The sequence below is a fragment of the Tursiops truncatus genome, chromosome 13 (genome assembly GCF_011762595.2).
Source record: "Tursiops truncatus isolate mTurTru1 chromosome 13, mTurTru1.mat.Y, whole genome shotgun sequence".
Classification (NCBI taxonomy): Eukaryota; Metazoa; Chordata; class Mammalia; order Artiodactyla; family Delphinidae; genus Tursiops; species Tursiops truncatus.
Genome location: NC_047046.1, coordinates 26,794,509 through 26,811,154, shown reverse-complemented (window position 1 = coordinate 26,811,154; position 16,646 = coordinate 26,794,509). Strand labels below are relative to the sequence as shown.

The 16,646-nt window shown below is 47.2% G+C and overlaps 1 protein-coding gene across 2 annotated transcripts in view; it reads left to right on the top strand.

Moving 5' to 3' along the window:
- Nucleotides 1-16,646, top strand: part of GNB1L (G protein subunit beta 1 like) — a 44,455-nt gene that overhangs the window by 5,223 nt on the left and 22,586 nt on the right. The window contains exon 2 of one of the 2 annotated variants that reach the window (XM_073790446.1): nt 12,754-12,838. The exons of the other annotated variant lie outside the window; for it this stretch is intronic. The gene's annotated coding sequence lies outside the window, so the exon portion shown is untranslated. The remainder of the gene's footprint in view (nt 1-12,753; nt 12,839-16,646) is intronic. 2 annotated transcript variants of the gene reach the window in all.

Here is a 16,646-nt window from a genome sequence, read left to right as displayed (position 1 = left end):
GGCGCTGGCCTTCCAGACTGGCAGCGCCTATCGTTCCGCAAAGTGACTGCCCCATATTTAGCTGGCACTGTGCCCTGCCTTTGGGCAGATGTGATGACCCAGCTGCTCTCCTCTGGGGGGAGAAGGAACACAGAGGGCCAGGAGAGGGGGCTCTGCTGTGCGTGGCAGGAGAAGGGCCCTTGGGTCATGGCCACTCCCGGCTCTGCACACGTAGGCAGCCCACCCGGAGGAGGGTGCTCTGGGCCTGGCAGGGTTGCTGGATGTGCTCAGGGTGGGCTGTGCTGGGGCGTGCATTCCAGACCATTGTGTCTGTCCCTCGCTTCCCTTGGAAATACCCGGAGGTCTCATTTTCTAAAGCTGGGACACGATGGGCACTGTGGGAGGGTTTGTAAAGCGCCCGTGTCCAAGAAAACTTCTAACACCGGAAGTGTTGAGAATGAGGTACTGTGAGATACAGAACATTTTTTAAAGCTGCAGGAACGAAAGGACGTGGAAATTGGTATGGAAGGATGAGCAGAGAACTTGTAAATAAAGCCGAATAAATACAGGGGTTTAGTTCACGCTGGCAGGGCTGTTTCCAATTAATGGGGGTAAAGTGGATCATTCAGTGAGAGGACTTGGAGCAGCTGGTCAGTTGTCTGGAAAACAGTGAAACTCACTATGTGCCAGCCGTGCTTCAGGTGGATTAAAGATTTAACGGTAAAAAGTCACAAAAGCACCATGGGGAGGTACGGGCAGATTTTCTGCTGTGATTCCAGACATTCTAGGTGCCGTGAACCGCAGGAGGCCTCTGGGCGCGCTGAACCCTGGCCCGCGTGCAGGTGGCGGCTGCTCGCTCCATGGTCTCGGCTGAACCATGAGCCATTGGAATCACCCGTCCTCAAGGCGGCGGGGTAGGGCTGAGTGAGTGCCCAGTGGGGGTCACCGCCTTGTTAACAGCCTGGAGGTCCGGCAGCGAGGAGTGCGGTCACCAGGCTGCTGGCGCTGTGTTGGTCAGGGCGGGCCGACTGCTGCAGGAACAGAACCTCCACATCGTGGCCACCCCATCCATTGTGGTCCCTCGGGTCGTGCCGACAGGGCTCTACTGGCTACGTTTCGCCATGACTGCAGAGACTGGGGAAGGACCGCTGTGAACCACTAGTGGTGCGCATCACTCCCCTCCGTTCACCTGGCCTGAGGGAGCTGCTGAGCCCTCCCGCGAAGTGGGTGGGGCCCTCAGCACCGAGCCACAGGACACAACCGTTCAGCCGTGACGGGGGGCCACATGGGCCGTGGGGAGAGATGCCCGTGCGCACCTGCTCAGGCTGCGTGGCCTAAGCGACAGGAGGTGCTTCCTCCCGGTCCTGGAGCCTGGGCATCCGAGATCCAGGTGTTGGCAGGGTTGGCTGCTCCCGAGACGCCTCACCTCGCTGTGTGTCCCCCAACGGTCTCCCTCAGTGTGTCTGTGTCCTCGCCCCCTTATGAGGACACCGGTCCTATTGGATCAGGGCCCACCATATGACCGCATTGAAGCTTAATCCCCTCTTTGAAGCCTCTGGACACAACCACGTCTGAGGTGCTAGGAGTGGAGCTTCAACATGGGAACTTGGGGGAGACAGCTGGGCCATCAGAACGCCCGACATGGGTTTGTTTGTTTCCCATCTTTGCAGTCTTGGGCAGTGCTGTCGTGAGCATCCTTCTGACGTCGCCCCTGTGTGCAGAGCTGCTCCAGCCCCGAGCAGGATGTGCCCAGTTCTGTATCTGGGACCCCTACAGAGGGTGCGAAGATGTTACTCTATATTCCCAAGTTTAAACATTCTTCCTTTCACGTGACTCTGGAATCTCCTGGCTTGCAGGGCGCCCTTGACAGCCCATTCCTTCTCCCCGGGTGCCCTGTCTCCCTGTTGGCGGGGCCGTAAGAAGGTGAAGAGGGACGTCCCTGGCTGCTTTCCACCTGTGTGTCTGAGCAGTGCCGGCCTGGGCCAGCGGTCGGGAGTGAGCCCGCGCCCTTACACCTGCCTGTGCGGGTGGCAGAAGTGCAGCCACGGTGCAGGGACACCTGCTGGCCGCTGGGAGTGCCACATCGGCCCCCGAGAGGCCTCAAGTGATAGCGACCTTCACCACCACCATGCTTAGGGGCCCCCTCTCCAAGTGGGACTGGGTTCACGGGAACTTCCTGGGCACCAGCCCGTGGGCATCAGCCCCATCCCAGGCCCTGGGGAGGGCCATCTGGGCACTGATGTCAGCCCTGGGGAACTGACCCCTGTGGACCATCCCTCCTGGCGGTAGTGGGCCCCAGAGGCCGGTGCTGGTGCCTGGGAACGGTCCCACTTCCTGTAAAACATGGAGCTTTTCTGTGCATTCACCGGGAACAACCAGGGTGGCAGCCCATTGCTAGCCAGTCCCACCCTGGCCCCTAAGTGCCAGGCAGGCCGGCTGAGAACACCCAAGTGGCCTTCCTTCCTGCCATCTCCAGCTCCTGGACCAGTGGCTCCTCACCCTGGCATTTCCTCCTGGCCCGGCAATGATGGCCTGTCCCCCCATCCCAAGGAGTCCAATTGGTGCCTCCAAGCCCTCAGCTGTAGGAAGCCCTTCATACTTTTTGTTGGTCAGGCCGCAGAGGTGCTTAGGGGAGAACGGGCTGTGCTCACCTCTGCCCAGGCACCCATCATATCACGTGGACCTTGACCCCAGCGGAGGAGCCTGGTCCTCCGTGGCCATCTTCCCCAAACACGGGGCAAGTTGGAAAGGACACTCACAGCCCCCAAGGGGCTTCACACGAATTGCTGGCAGCTGCCCAAGGGCCCAGGATGCTGCCCCAGGGATGTGAGGCCAGCGCTGCTGCTGCCTGAGCAGTGGATCCTGCCAGAGGGAGCAGCGTCCCTCCCAGGCTTTGCAGGAGCAGGTGACTTGCTTCTCTTGGATTGAACAAGAGGCTCAGGCCCAGGCCGGGTGGGTGGCTGTCCTCCCTGGGCCTCAGGAGCACAGCACTCAGCTCCACTTCCGAAACTCATGTCCACAGCCATCCCCGAGTTTGCTTGTGGACCCTCTGGCTCACAGGGAGGTGCCCTGCGCACGGGGGGCGGGGTGGGTAGGCTGTAGTCGGGACTCGGGGGGCTCCTGCTGGCTGGGCTCAGGAGTCTTCCCCGTGCACGTGCAGAACAGCCAGCACGGGCCTGCCAGCCTCAGGCCGTGCGGAACCGGGCGCAACTGAGGCCACCACCTGGGCTTCTGGGCGACGCTGTGCCAGAGGCGGGCAGGCCCAGGGAAGGGCTATGAGGGTGTTCCTAGTCTCCCCCCACCCCCCCACACACGGACACGTCAGGCCCCGGGAGGCAGGCATGGCTGGGTTGGGGGAAGGTAGTGTAGGGATGGTGCCCGGTTCCCGCCTCCCCAATGGGCTCTGAGGCCCGCTAAGCACGGGGCTGCTTGTGGCACCGTCCTCCTCCCCACCCCCTCCCCGGGCCAGGGAGCTGCCTCCCCGGAACCCCTCTCCAGGATCCGCATCTTTGAAGCCATGGATACTGACAGAGGATTCAGTGAATCCAAGGTCGCCAGCCGGGCGTTGACAGATGCCCGGCCACGATACTATTTCTGATTTAATAACCGAATGGGAGGCTGGCCCTTGGTAATAATTAGGGCTAATTACTGAGGAGGTGTTGACAGAAAGGCTGAGAGGAAACAAACTACCTTTATCCCGGGGCTTAGAGTCAGATTACACTGTGCTATCTGCCTCTCAGAAAGGAGACGCTTCAATCACTCACCAGGGGCTTCAAAGGGGAAGGGGCCCTGGCCGCGCACGGGCTCAGGAGGGCTGTGAAGCACGCCTTTGACTCCGAATGGCCACGCAGAGCCCACTCCAGAGATGGTTTCTTTGTGAAGTTTGAGTTCCCTGGGCAAACCTGCCGCTGCACCCGGGCCTGGGCGGGGCTCTGCAGGCACGGGCGGGAGGGGGGGCCAGGGCTGGTGCTGAGGCCAGGTCCTCCCTGGGCTGGGCCCACGCGTGGCAGTCCGCAGGAAGGCAGGGCGGCTGGTGCGTTTTCCTTGGCCCAGGGAGCGAGCTGCAGGGAACAGGGTAGGGCTGTCACCCAGCAGGCTGTCCCCTGTCTCACCTGGACCCCTGAACCGCAGCTTCTCCACAGCATTGTGGGCCAGTCTGGCCTCCTTGGAGGGGGCTGTGTCCTCGGCCTTACTATTGGGGGACCACTCCTGGGGGCCTGAGTGTCACTCACTGGGCTGCCCTCACCCAGTGAGCCAGCACCGTGGACCGGATGCTGACCCACAGGGACCTCGGTGACAGGCTAACTACCTAGAGCGTTGTCCTGTGTCGTGGGCTTGTTGCTCACGCGCTGTGTGCCGACTCCCCTGGACCTCCCTGCGTTTCAGAGATGGGGGAGGGGTGATGGTCAGACCTCCATGTTCTGTGAAGCAGGAGGCTTCCCAGTGATCTGGCCTGGACCGCCCTGGGGCCGCCACATCTGTAACGTGACTTCCAGGGGCCAGTTCTGGGATTTGGGCCTTGCTGTGGTCTGAGCTGATCAGGAAGGTGGAGGGCGACGGGGCCTACTCAGGATGGCCTGTCCAGGTGTGGCCTGGGAGGTGCAGAGGGGCTGGGTCTCAGTTCCTCCTGGCCTGGAGAACTGGCCAGCTCAGAGTTTACCTGCTAGAATGGCCGTGCCGCATGAGAGAGAGGGGACTGCTGGGTCAGCATCTCCCTTCCCTGGTGCTACTCTGCTTTGGGAGTAACAATGAGCATGAAGATGATAAAAGTTACCAGTAAATTGCTTAGCTGAGTACTGACTACCTTGTGTTGGGGGCGCTATTGATGGATTTAAGTCTATTTATATTAGGGCAAAAATAGGATGGGAAATCACTTTAAATAGGAGAAGCACTTAAAAATTGTCATTAAATCTGTTTAAAGTCACCTTAACTGGAATGAGAAATTGGATCTAAAGCCAGAAAAATCTAGACAGGAAACTGGGTTTTCATAATACCTTAGTGGTAAATCAAATACCATTAACTGTAGGTCAAGAAAAAATAGCCCCCAAATATTGTTCAATATATGTTATTTGAAAAATAGCCTCCTCGAAAATGGCCAGGAGGGCGGCAGCCCAGTGGTTGCCCCATGCCTGGAAGGTGCTGGTGCCCTCCCCTTGCGACTGTTGTGCGTGGGGACGGCACGGTCGTCCCGTGATGAACAGCCTTGAGCACTGTGATCCACCCAAGTCTGGAGCTTATTCCGATTTCCTTAGTTTTCCTCTTGTGTCCTTTTCCAGGACCTCAGCTAGGACTATGTGACACTTGGTCACATCCCCTTGGGCCCCTGTGGGCTGTGATGCCTGAGACAGTTTCGAGGCGAGTACCCTCCGCTATGATTTGCCGTTTGTGTTTCTCGAGATCAGCCTGGGGTCTGGGTTTCTAGGAGCAAGACCTCCAAGATAAAGGGCCATTGCACCGTGTCAGACCCAGGGGACGTGCTGTCAGCATGACCTTGATCGCCTGGACAGTGGCGGTTGTCGGGTCTCCCCTGTGAGGAGGGCTACCTCCACGCACACCCTCGCAGGCAGGGGTCCAGCTCCGCCGCCTTGCAGGTCACTTGGAATTCTGCTCAGATTTGTCTGCTCTCCCTGTTGATCTATTTCTTCAGTCGTTTCCTTCATCACTGTGGACTCACGGTATCAATCAGGACTGATTGTTAAGACACGAACTTACAGGGAGTCCCAACACATGTACAGAAACCTTTCCATGGTCAGAGCCCTCCTCTCGCTGCCCCTTGGTCATGAGCCCACCCCTGATCCCTGACTCTGGCCCCTGGCACCTCCAGTCACGCTGTCTACCTGGCCCTGCCGTTTCCAGAATGCCGTGTGAATAGGGCCAAGCAGTATGTAGCCTGTTACTCGCTCTGATTTTCTGGGGAGGCGTCCATGGTGTTGCGTTCATCAATACTTTCTTCCTATTTTATTGCTCAAGGGTGTCTTGTCATTTCGCATTCGGGCGATATTCTGAACAGAACAGACCAGTCAGGTACAGGTGTTTGTGTGCACGTATGTTTTCATTTCTCTAGATTAAATATCCAGCGGCGGAGTGCTGGCAACTTGACGATCGGCTGTTTTGTGCTCCAGGGACCTGCTGGGCTGTCATCCAGGGTGTGTGTGCAGTTTGTATCCTCACCTGTGGCTCAGCAGCCGTTGGCTTCCTCGGGGGGTTGTCTTCTTCATTTGAACCGTGTTGTTTTCATTTGCATTTCCCTAGAGGCTAAGGATGCTGAGCGTCTTCTTGTGCTTATTTGCCATCTGTACACCTTATAGGTGAAGTGTCGTCTGTTCAGATCTTTTGTTTAGTTGCTGTTGAGTTTTTTTAAATATTACTGATATACTAAAACGTGCACATATTTAAAGTGGATAATTTGATAAGTTCCAACATCTGTGTAAGCATCACCATACCCAAGACATGAATGTGCCTGCTGTCCTTAGGGAATCCCTAGGGTTTCCTCCCAACCTTCGACCTTTGTAAGGCCTCTCCCCACTCCCTGCAGCGCCCCTCCCCAGGAGCCACTCATCTGTTTCCTGTCGCTACTGGGTAGTTAGCACTTTTTAGAAGTTTATGTAAATAGAATAGAATATTTACTCTTTTTTTCTGGCTGCTTTTAGTAGATATATGATTTTGAGGTTGATTCGTGGGGAGGCGTGATCAGTGCCCCTTTGTTGTTGAGTATGGGTATACCACCGTTTGTTCAGCCTTGATGGATGTTTGGATTGTTTCCAGTTTGGGACTTTTTTTGGAGAAACAGCCACGCTTTATTCCAAAGCCATTGTACCAGTATGTTCATAGGAGAGTTCTTCTGCTTCACGTGCTTCCCAGCGGCCAGGGGTGTGGTCAGTCTTTAATGTGGGCCGCTCCCATAAGCGTGTAGTACAGGTGACTGTGGCTTTCGTTTGTGTTTCCCTGATGACCAAAGCTGGTGAGTATGTTTTCAGATCCTAATTTGGCGTTTGCATATCTTCTTGGCTATAGTGTTTATTCACATCTTTTGCCCTTTCTTTTAAAATTTACTTTCTGTTTTTTATTTACTTTTTCTTTGCTTTCCTCATGAATTTTGAGGATTCTTTATATATTGTGGATGCATGATTTACAAATATTTTCTCCCAGTCTGTAGTTTGTCTTTTCATTTTCTTAACACCATCTTTCAAAGAGCAGAAGTTTCTAATTTTCTTGAAATGAAATTTATCCGTTTTTCTATTGTGGATCATGCTTACTGATAGTTTTTAAAAATCATGAATGGATGTTGAACTTTGCTGGATGCCTTTTCTGTATCAGTGTAGCTGATATGGTCTTGTGTTTTTTCTTCTTTAGTGTGTTAATGTGATGGAGTTATCTCTATTGATTTTGGAATATTGAATCTGCTTTGTGTTCCTGAAGTAAACTCTAGTTGGTCATAGTGTATTCTTTTTTTTTTTTTAACTTATTTATTTTATTTTTATTTTTGGCTGCATTAGGTCTTCGTTGCTGCGCGCGGACTTTCTCTGGTTGTGGCAAGTGGGGGCTACTTTTCATTGTGCACGTCGTACTGGCTTCTCGTGTTGAGGAGCACAGGCTCTAGGCATACAGGCTTCAGTAGCTGTTGCACATAGGCTCAGTAGTTGTGGCTCGCAGGCTCTAGAGCACAGGCTCAGTAGTTGTGGCACACGGGCTTAGTTGCTCCGCAGCATGTGGGATCTTCCCGGACCAGGGATCGCCACCATGTCCCCTGCATTGGCAGGCAGATTCTTAACCACTGGGCCCCCAGGGAAACCCCCGTAGTGTATTCTTTTTATATACTGCTGGATTTGATTTACTTTTTTTTGAGGATTTTTACATCTGTATTCATGAGGAATATTGGCTTGTGGTTTTCTTTTCTTGTACTGTCTTTATCTGCTTTTGGTATGAGGATCATGCTGGCCTCAAAATGAATTGGGAAATGTTCCCTTTTTTTCTGTTTTCTGGAAGAAATTATATAGAATTGGGGCTATTTTCTCTTTAAATGTTTGGTAGAATATGCCAGTCAAGTCATGTGGGCTGGAGTTTTCTTTTCTTTGCAAAGATTTTAACTAAAAATGCAATCCCTTTAGTCACTATAGGGCTATTCAGGTCATTTCTTCTAGGTGACCTAGAAACCCCCTAGTCTGTGGTTTTCAATTTCTATTTCATCTAAGTTGTTGTATTTATGTGCACTGAGTTATTTATGGTATTTCCTTATCCTCCTTTTAAGGTTAGTGGTGTCTGTAGTGATAACCCTTCTTCCATTATTATAATTGGTTTCTTCTCTTTTTTCAGTTGTCAGGCTAGCTACCGATTTATCTATTTTATTGATCTTTTTAAAGATCCAATCTGTGGTTTTGCTGATTTTTCTCTGTAGTTTTACAATTCTCTTGTTTTATTTATTTCTTTTCTGACCTTATTATTTCCTTCCTTTTCCTGGCTTTGGGCTTATTTTTCTTCTTTTTCTAGTTTCTTGAGGTAGAAGCTAGGTCATTGATTTGAGACTTTTCTTCTTTTCTTTCTTTCTTTCTTTCTTTCTTTTTTTTAAAGAAAACCTTTATTTTAATTTTTTTTTTTTTTTTTTTTTTTTTTTTTTTTGCCACACTATGAGGCTTGCAGTACGTTCCCCAACCAGGGATTGAACCCAGGCCCACTGCAGTGAAGGCACGGAGTCTTAACCAGTGGACCACCAGGGAATTCCCCCTTTCTTCTTTTCTAATTTGGCATTTGATGCTATAAATTTCCTCGAAGTCCTGCTTTAGCTGCTTCTGACAAGTTTTGCTATTTTATATTTTCATTTTTATTCAGTTCAAAATATTTTCCAATTTCTGTTGGGACTTCTTCTTTGCCCCATTGATTATTTAAAAGCTGTTGTTTGTTTCCCAAATATTTGGAGATTTTTCCAGTTGTCTTTCTGTTATTGATTCCAGGTTAAATCCATAAGATCAGAGAACATTGTGCGCTTTTGGTTCTTCTACATTTTTTTGAGATATAATTGACATATAACATTGTATTAGTTTCAGGTATACAACATAATGATTTGATAGTTGTATATATTGCAAGATGATTGCCATGATCAGTCCAGTTAACATCTGTCACCTCACATAGTAACAAAGGTTCCTCTACATTTTTTAAAATTTTGTTTTATTTTTTTTTTGTCTGCATTGGGTCTTCATTGCTGCGCACAGCCTTTCTCTAGTTGTGGAGAGTGGGGGCTACTCCTCGTTGCAGTGCGCGGGCTTCCTATTGTGGTGGCCTCTCTTGTTGTGGAGCATGGGCTCTAGGTGCGTGGGCTTCAGTAGTTGTGGCACATGGGCTTCAGTAGTTGTGGCTCACAGGCCCTAGAGTGCAGGCTCAGTAGTTGTGGCGCTCAGGCGTAGTTGCTCTGTGGCATGTGGGATCTTCCCAGACCAGAGCTCGAATCCGTGTCCCCTGCATTGACAGGCAGATTGCCAACCACTGCACAGCCAGGGAAGCCCTTAAGGTTTGTTTTAAAACACAGGATATGGTCTATCTTGATGAACGTTCCATGTATATTTGAGACGTATGAGTTGTTCTGTTGGTGGAATGTTCACTTCATGTCAGCTCAGTCCAGTAGATAGATAGTATTAGGTCTCCTGTACTATTTTCTGGCCATTTGTTGAGTTGATTGCTGAGGAGTTTGAGTCTCTAGCTGTAATTATGTATCTGTCTACTTCTGCTTTCATTTCCATCAGTTTTTCCTTCATGTGTTGTGAAGTTCTGCTGTTAGCGGAGTACATGTTTAGGACTTTCATGTCTTCTTGATGAATTGATGGCTTGTGTCATTGTGTGTTTTCTTCTCCCTGTTAATAGTCCTTGTTTTGAGGTCTGCTTTCTCTGATAATAATGTATCCATTACACCTTTTTTTTTGTTATTTGTATAGTATATCTTTTATATTTTTACTTTCAATTTATCTATGTTTTTATTTTTTTATTTTATTTACTTATTTATTTTTTGGCCACTCTGTGTGGCACACGGGATCTTACTTCCCTGACCAGGGATCGAACCCATGCCCCCTGCATTGGGAGCACAGAGTCTTAACCACTGGACCACCAGGGAGGTCCTCTATGTTTTTATATTTAAAGTAGGTTTCTTCTAGATAATTTACAGTCGGGCTTTTTAAAAATTAGCTTATAGTTGTTGGGTCTTATAATAGCATGTTGAGAGCATTTATGTTTATTGTAGTCGTTTTTATGGTTCTATTTAGGTCTTGCATTTTGTTTTCTCATTTTCCTGATGCTCTGGCCCTCTATCCCTTCTTTCCATCCTTCTTTTGGATTATTTGGATATTTTCAAATACTCTGTTTAAATTTTCTGTTAGCTTTTTGTCTGTATCTCTTATATATTATGTTTTTAATAGTTAGTAGAAGCCTTACATCCATATGGGTCCCCTTACCCTCCCCCCTTCATGTTATAGCTGTCAGATTGCAAACCCCAACAATATACATGTTCACTTAAGAGGTGGAAATTTGTCTTTTATGTTTACCATTTCTCTTCCTCTATCTTCTTGGAGTTCCACATTTCTTTCTGATATTTCTTTTGAGCTGTAGAACCTTCTTTAATATTTCTTTTAGGGAATATCTTCCCGCAAGAAATTCTCTTGGTTTTCCTTCACCTGAAAATACCTTTATTTTGCCTTCATTCCCAAAAGATAATTTGATGGATATAGAGTTCTTTTGTTTACTCTAAAGATGTTCCACTGTCTTCTGACTTCCTGGTTTCTGATATGAAATTCACGTTCACACAGATGATTATTTCCCTATGTGTAATGTGCCGTTACTGTCAGGATTTTACTGCTGTTATTTTTCAGCAGTTTAATTATGACATGAGTATGGTTTTCTTTGAGTTTATCCTGCTTATGATTCATTGAGTTCTTGAATTTATACATTTTTGTCTTTTCCCAAATTTGTGACATTTCGGGCATTATTTATTCAGGTAATTTTCCTACCCCATCTCCTTCTCTTGTCCTCAGACTCCCATGCATGAATGTTAGACCTTTTTCTATTATTCTGCAGTCCCTGATGCTCTAATCATTTATTCCAGTCTTTTTTCTTTCTGATCTTATATTGGATAATTTCTTTTGACCAGTCTTCATGTCACTGACTCTCTCCTTTGTCATCTCTGATTCCATTATTGAATGTCTTTGTTTCAGATATTGTATTATTTAGTTCTGGAACTTCCTTTTTTAAAAAAAATTTTTCTCTCCGCTGGGAACTTTCTTTCATTCATTTCAAGTGTGGTTACCTTTGCCTCATGGAGTATAATCATAAAAGCTGCTTTAAAACCCTTATCTGATATTCCCAACATCTGAACTGTCTTGAGGTTGGCATCTGTAAATTGTCGTTTCCTTTGAGAATTGACCTCATTTCGTGGTTCTGTGTGTTGAATAATTTTGTGTTGTATCCTAGACATACCCTGGACCGGGTATTACATTGGGTCCTCTGGAGAATGTTGAGTTTCGTGTTAACAGGCATTCAACCCAGTTAGATTGTCTCACCCTCTGTGGGCTACAGTTTTACTTTCATTTCCATTTTCAAGGCTCTTGATACACTGCTTTGGGTCTGTCCCACTCACCAGCCACTCTGGGTTCAGCCTGAGACTTGGGCAGTGGTTTAGGTCCTAGTTCAGGTCTTAAAGCTGGTGCTGCTTTGGGTCTATCCCACATGTATGCAGCTCAGAGAAGAGCCTGGGGCTTTTGTGGGTTCATTCACAGAATTAAGGGATCTTTTTCTTTAGCTCTCTCCTCTCTGCCATTCTTATACCCACATAGGATCTGGCAGGGTTCTTTCTCCATGGTTCCTCTGACCAGAACGACAGGGGTCTCTCAGAGTCACTTCTTCCACATAGCTCCGTGTCCAGGGCCCATCCTCGGGGCAGGGCCAAGAGAGAAGAGAAACACAGGCCATCAGGGAGTCAAACCCTAACTTTTTAGAATCTAGGATTCTATTGGCTTTTTGACTATATTTCTTGTATTATATATTATGTTGTTAACTCAATCTAGGACTTAAACTAATCTCAGTGCAGAGAAAAAGTGTCTCTCCAAATTTTAGCTACCACTGCCTTGCAGCAGTGCAACTTAGACCCACCCTCAAGGCAGTGCCCCAAGACATAAAAATAAAAGCAGGAAGCTTGTGCCCATTCAGATCAATTCTCCAAGTTTTTGCTTGCCTCCAAAGTCTGTCTGCTATTGTTCACTTTTCAGAGTTTTCAAGTAATTGCTGTTTATATTTTGTCTAGAGTTTTTAGTTGCAATCTGGCAGATAGAGAGGAGAGAGGCTGTAGTGAGCCTACTTCATCCTGGCCAGAACCAGAAGCCTCTTTAGGTGGTATTAATTTACATTTCTCCATGAGTGAGGTTAAGCATCTTTTCTTATGTTTAAGGGCCATTTTCATATCTTTATTTGTGAATTGTCTATTCATGTCTTTTGCCCAATTTTCTATTTGGTATTTAGTCCTTCTTTAATTTTGAAGACTTTATGTGTTTTAAAGATACTTTGATTTTTATCTCTTTTGATGTGTAAAAGTTAAAAAATTTATTGTTAAGTACTTTATCTTCTTAGTTGGTATTGTAAGTGGGATTTTCTGTGACGGGTTATTGGTTGTGTACATGGAAGCTGTTGAGTTCTCTTTGCTAGTTTTATTTGCTGCTACTATCACTGAAGTTTTCCTTTAATGTTTGTTTTTTCATTTGTTTGTTTGCTGATTTGTTTTTTGGCCACGGCCATGGTGCACAGCATGCAGGATCTTAGTTCCCCGAGCAGGGATTGAACCTATGACCCCTGCAGTGGAAGCACAGAGTCTTAACCACTGGACCTCCAGGTAAGTCCTGTTCTTTTAATGTTTGGATCTGTTTTATCATTGATTATCTAGGGCTTTCAATGTATACCATCATGTCATCTGGAAGAGAATTTAACATCTTCTTTTCCAGTTCATATGCCTCTAATTGATTTTTCTTATCTAACTGAATAAGCTTAAACCTCCCATACAATGTTGACTAATATTGTAGACAGTGAGTATCCTGATTTTAATAGAAATACCTCTGATATTTCTTCATAAAGTAATGTGTTTTGGCTTTAGAACTAAGGAGGGTGTGTGTTTGTGTGTGTGTATGTGTGTGTGTGTATGTATTATAATCATTTTTAAGAAACCCATCAGTTTCTGTTTGCTTAAGTATTTTAATTAAAAATGGGTATTGAGGGCTTCCCTGGTGGCGCAGTGGTTGAGAGTCCGCCGGCCGATGCAGGGGACACGGGTTTGTGCCCCGGTCCGGGAAGATCCCACATGCCGCGGAACGGCTGGGCCCGTGAGCCATGGCCGCTGAGCCTGTGCGTCCAGAGCCTGTGCTCTGCAACGGGAAAGGCCACAACAGTGAGAGGCCTGCGTACCGCAAAAAAAAAAAAAAAAAAAGGGTATTGAATGTTGTCAGAGGCTTTATCAGCATCTATGGAGATAGTCATATGCTTTTTCTTTATAAATCTATTAATATGATGTATGACATTAATGGATTTCCTAATTGAACCAACTTTGCATTCTAGGATAAATTCCACTTGGTCAGCATGTATTACGTTCTTAATTTGATGTTGTATTTTGTTTGCTAATATTTTATTTGCTATTTTTGTATGATAAGTGATATCAATCTCTATTTTTCTTCTGACCAAAGCTTTAAATATATCTGATGAATCTTGGTATGTAATGCTGTTTTGCCATTTTAAAAAATTTGTGGTTTAAGTATTTCCCTTTTACCTAGAAATCATTTAATAAATTTTTAAAAATTTATAGTTGGAAAGATCTTTTTGGTTTTTATTTTGTTAATTTTTTGGTTTAATTGCACTGTGATCATAGAATATTGTTTATAATGTTAATATTTCTTCTTTGCGGAACTTACTGATGTTTCAATTGTGACGCAGTATTTGATCACAGAGAATGCATTCATGTGCCCTTGAGGAGAAGGTATAGTGTCTGTTGTCAGAGTGTGGAGTTCCCTACAGTTCCATACTGTTTACCTTGTTGAGTCTCTGTCTCCTTACTTATTTTGTCACTTGGTCTGACTTGTACTGACGGTAGTATATTACATTCTCCAATTACTAGTGAGTTTTTTTCTGTGCCTCTTTGCATCTCCTGTAGTTTGTGCTTTATAAAGGTGTTGTTTCTGTTACTTAGTACATAGATGTTCATACATTCATTGTGAACCGCAGCTTAGTATTAGAAAGTGTCTGGCTTTGTCAAATCTGATGCTTTTTGGCTAGAATTAAACTTTTTTTTTAATTAATTTATTTATTTATTTTTGGCTATGTTGGGTCTTTGTTGCTGCACGTGGGCTTTCTCCAGTTGCGGCGAGTGGGGGCTACTCTTTGTTGCAGCGCGCGGGCTTCTCATTGCGGTGGTTTCTCTTGTTGCGGAGCACAGGCTGTAGGCGGGCGGGCTTCAGTAGTTGTGGTGCACGAGCTTAGTTGCTCCGTGGCATGTGAGATCTTCCCAGACCAGGGCTCGAACCTGTGTCCCCTCTATTGGCACATGGATTCTTAACCACTGCACCACCAGGGAAGTCCCTAGAATTAAACTTTGATGTCAGTGTTTCAACTCCTGTTTTCTTACTGTTTCCGTTTGCCTGACATACCTTTGTCTATCTTTAATTTCAGCCTTTTGGAATCACTTTAACTTGTTTCTCTTATTGACACATATTCTGAGTATGAGTCCTTTATCAGATATATGTTGCAACTATTTTATCCTTGTTTCTAGCCTCATTTTTTACTTCCTTAATGTCTTTCGAAGAAAATCATGATTTTGAACTTCTTCTGTGTGACACTGGAGTTTATTCATTTTCAGTTCTGTGGAGTATTCTGTCATATGAATGTGCCAGAAGCATCCCATTCTGCAGCTGATGGTTATTTGGGTTGTTTCTGGTTTTTATTATTATGCACAATACTGCTATGAACACTCTTGTACAAGTCTTTGTGTGCAAGTGTGCAAGTTTCTTTAGGGTGTTTAAGTGTGGGGTTGCTGGGTCATAGGGCGTGCCAGGTGGTCCCTGATCGTTTTCCACGGTGATTGGTTCCACATAGGCCCCTCCAATGTGGTACACAGCTCCAGTTGCCCCACATCTTGGTCAGCATTTGCCAGGCTGTTTAATTTTTGGCTAATCTGCTAGGAGTGCAGTTATTTCACGCTAAGGTTGAACAGGCATTTCCAAGATTATTAATTAGGTTAAACATCTCTTCCTATGTTTGTTGGGTATTTATGTTTCTTGTGAAACATCTGTTCAAGTCTTTTGCTCATTTAACGTTTGGTGTTTGCTTCTTTATGTTATTGATCTGTGTCTTTATCTATTCTGGATACAAGTCCTGTGTGGGTTTGTGGCAAGTGTGGAGTAGTGAGTACTTGTGTTCACCGATGGCGGGCATTTTGCCACATTTGCTTTACTTCTCTGCCTGTGTACTTGCATGTAGCTAGACACAGGTCGAGGGTTTTTTTTCTGAAACGTTTGAAAACAGATTGCAGACATAACATTTCATCCCTAAAATACTGTATCCTAGGAATAAGGATACTCTTCTACATAAAATACCATTGTTTTCCCCAAGAAACTTAGCAATATTAATTCTATATTATCTGCAGCCTGTATTCAGATTCCCCCAGTTGTGGCCCCTGTTTCTGATCAGGATCTAATCAAGGTTCACACGTTGCATTTGGTCGACATGCTCTTTAGTCTCTGAATTTAGAAGAGTCACCCTGCTGTTTCTCTCCCTGTTTCTCTTGACCTTGACCTTTGCCATGAGTCTGAGCTGGGTGTCCTGTCTGGGCCCCTGGTGGGTATGTCTGGAAGTTCCCGAACGTTGCTGGCATAGGTGGACGGCGATGGGCCCTCGGGAGATGAGTGATGCAGGCTGTTTACTGCGGGTGGCCCGCTTCAAGGACAGTGCCAGTGGTGACAGCCCGGTGTCCCCTCATGAAGGAGCATTTCCTCTGTGATTCATAAACGACCTGTAGGCACAGCAGATCTCCTGCTCCCAATAGCTTTTCCCCAGTCGGGTCATTTTCCGGATCTGAGAGGTGATGCTCTCTGCTTGTACATTCAGTTCCATCTTTTTATTTCTTTAAAGCCGTGAAGCGTTATATTTCACAGACCTGAACGCTCTGCTCGGGTCCAGGTCTGCGCCTGCGGTTCCTGGTGCTCCTGGTCCTCGCAGGGCTGGGCCTCCTTGTCTGCTTTTACGAGTGTTGGCTGGGAGCCGGCATTTCTTAGGGTTTTTCCTGTGAATTCACTGAGGCCTGGGTTGAAGGGGTCCTTCTGAGAGATGCACGGCCTGCAGTTGGGGGGCCCCACGGTGGTGTGATTTGGAGCTGAGAGCTGAGGGCGGTGACGTTCTAGAATCTCCGAGCACAGCTTTGGTTCTGGTTCAGCCTAACACTTGAGCCCATGGCCCCGGGGACCTCATCTGTAGGGGATACTCCTTCGAGATTACCCACCTCCAGAGGGCTCAAACTTTGTCCCTCATGGACCTGGGACTCCAGGTCCCTAGGGCAGCAGGTGCCCTAGGGCAGGGCCAGCTGCAGGCTCTGTGGCCCTGCCCACGCTGCACTGTGCTCCCACACCAGGGTAGTGGGGAGGCCGGGTCCCCCCTCCACAGGA